A 2,944-nucleotide genomic window follows, 5' to 3' on the forward strand; every position below is an offset into this window, starting at 1 on the left:
TTGGGGCCACATCCAGCTGCAGACTCGGGTGGGTTCTCGTGGTTGCAGTGTCGGGACATGGTTGGTCTCAATGCTTGGTCTCAATGCTTGAACTGAAATTGTTGATGCTCGGTGGTAAGGGCGGGCTCGAACCACCAAACTTTCAGACAAATGCAGTGACTATTTGAGACACAGAAACTGGCCTTGCAGATATCCGAAAGCAGAGGGGTTGAGGAGGGTCCGACAGCAAGGACTCACACTGTTTTCCAAGTCAGCCTGGATCAGAGGCCTGGGCAGCTACAGCCAAAACGACGAAAACACATATGCTCCCTATGTTCTATTGCCTGCAGCAGAACAGCCGCCACCTTGGTAGCGGTGGGATTCAAACCCACGACTCGATAGAGACTGGAGCTTAAATCCAGCGCCTTAGACCACTCGGCCACGCTACCGCACTGAGACAAAGTTTCAAAATTGTCATTACTAGTGTTTCAGCATCGCTTCACTTCAGGCACGAACAGATCGCGCATTCAGGAACGAACGTGGAACAATTTCGAAAGTATTTGAAAGGGTTTGCAAGGTTTGCACTGTTTGGACAATAGCACGAAGCTGAATTGTCTTCGACAGTTTTCCCTGGAGCTTCAGGGCTGAGGAAAGGCCTTACAGAATTTTAAAGTCATGAGGCAGACGGACAGAGAAAAGAGTCAGGGAGTAATTTTTCACAAGGCACATGAGTTCAAAGCGAGATAACATTGGTTTAATGTGAGAACAGTAATATTTAAAGGGAATGTGAGGGACACTTGTTTTGAAAACAGACATTTCCGTGTGTACAGAATGAATTGTCATATTTAGTGTCAGAGACTGGTGCACTCACAACATTTCAAAGGCATCTGAAAGGGTTCAGAGAGATAAGGGACAAATTTTGGCAAATATTGGTTAGATTAATTTCGGTTATTTGTTTAGCAGTGGCAAGTTAGATAGCAGGGTCTGTTTCCGTGCTTGGCAACTCTGAGACGCTCCAGAAGCTGACACCAGCTTGAATAGGCCATTTGATAAAAAAAAAACGCATGCTGTTTGTTACTCAGCGCGTTTGGCGATATTTCCTGGAGGGTGGAGTTTGGCCTGAAGAAAAATACCACACAAATTGTGTGACCCCCTCAGCACTCCAGCGAATCCAAAAACTGACAGCTCTTAGCTTGGAACAGAAGCAAAACAGAAAAGGCGGACCCATTCCCAGACACACTGACATGCTGACTTTGAGGGAGTGCGAGTCGTCTATGTCATGTACTGCTCACACAAATGGCAGCGAGACAATTCCAAACCGTGCTTCCAAACAGACTGGAGCTTTAATGCATTGTCAAGTCCCAGAAAGTGCTCAAGTAACATCCAACAAAACAGAACAACAATGAACCATGAGAAGTGAAGATAACCAATTCCATTCTTGATTAAATTGGGTCAACAATGCGCTGGACCCTCCATCTGATGGAGAGGACCAATCCCCAGCCTCCCTGACCAGGACAGGAATGAAGGAAACCAGAGAGCTAGAACAACGTTTCACACCGTGATTGCCCACCGTTTCACCACAGCAACAAAAACCGGCGAGCAGATTCAGTGTAGGATCTGGTTTCACATCAGCAATGAAATATCAATCCCCACTCACTTTCAGGGAAAACGGTGCCCACCGTAAATTGTCTGGAATATGAATCCCCAGCGCAGTCTGTTTGGTCCCCGGGTTATACTGCTGTACAGACTTTCATATGGACAAAGTCCTTTTCAAAGGGAGTGTTTGTGGCTGTCCATACGACAATGGCAGCTGTTGCCCTCACTCTCACTGCCGTTCCTGTCCGTGTACGGGTTGGCATCCTCACCTTGGTCCTGGGGGTTCAGGGTACAATAATCTGCTGCAGAAAACCGGAGTGTTCTGGAGCAGAAAGATGTGGAGCTCGTGCGCCTCCTGGAATTGTCGTGCCCCAGTGATTAAGGAGATGGGTTAGTAATCCATTAATGTGTCCCCATGCAGGGTCTAAACCTGCCGACTACATCTTGAACGACCCCTGCAGGGCACATTCTCGCTCAAACTTCTGCAAGTCAGGCCAATCATTTGATTAGACACAGCCTGCTCGAGTTCTTAATCAGAAATATCCCACACTCCAACCGTTATTCCTGTTTCCCTTTTCACAGATACTGCTAGACCCATCGAGCTCCTGCAGTATTCTGTGAATGTACTGCGCAGAAGTGCTGCTTTTTATTAGATTCCTTTAATCCCAGTCCCTCTGTTCACTGCCTCTGGTCAGGGGCAACACTTGCTCCTGCTCGTCAAAGTGCCCAGTCCCACGGTTCCCACTCCCATCATTATAAACAGCCGCAGGAAATTGCCGGTTAACCATCTTTACCCCAAAGAGAAACTCACCAGCCTCGGGAATCTCTCCACAAAACGGGACTTCTCATCCCTGGACACGGTGTAAGACAGAGGATTGTGAAGTGATTTTGGGAAAATATCGTCAGTTGGCAGATGCACAAATGTTAAAGGCGCATTCCGTATAACACAGTTTCCAGCTTTGTGAATCTTCGGGAACTCTTTGGGAAATGGAATCAGAGGAGAATGAAGAAGGGTGAACTGTCAGGCTGAGCAGAAACAGTCAAGACACCTTCCTCTTCTTTAAGAGGACACCACATGAACTGATCGGATACATTGAAAGAATTCTCGTTCCTGTACATGAGGAACACAAATCTCATCTGGACTCTAGATCAATGAAATAACTCGGGAACACACAAGACACTGGGAGGCTCGAAGGGAGATGGTCCCGGTTGGAGGAGAGCTGGTTCCCAGTGACATGGGTGTGTCTGTAGTGGGTGGGATCAGACTGTTCCCATGTCGCCATAATGAATGTCCCAGTCTATATTCTGGTAAAGTAAAACTGATAGAGGACAGTTGGCGTTCTGGGAAGGTCAGACTGAAGTGAGAAGT

General features: G+C 47.3%; 1 non-coding gene across 1 annotated transcript; it reads right to left on the reverse strand.

The window, feature by feature from the left end:
• Positions 1-346: 346 nt before the first annotated feature.
• On the reverse strand, positions 347-428 carry trnal-uaa (transfer RNA leucine (anticodon UAA)). The gene has a single exon. It is a non-coding gene; the product is annotated as a tRNA-Leu (tRNA).
• Positions 429-2,944: the final 2,516 nt, after the last annotated feature.

This window comes from Chiloscyllium punctatum, chromosome 13 (genome assembly GCF_047496795.1).
Source record: "Chiloscyllium punctatum isolate Juve2018m chromosome 13, sChiPun1.3, whole genome shotgun sequence".
Taxonomy (NCBI): Eukaryota; Metazoa; Chordata; class Chondrichthyes; order Orectolobiformes; family Hemiscylliidae; genus Chiloscyllium; species Chiloscyllium punctatum.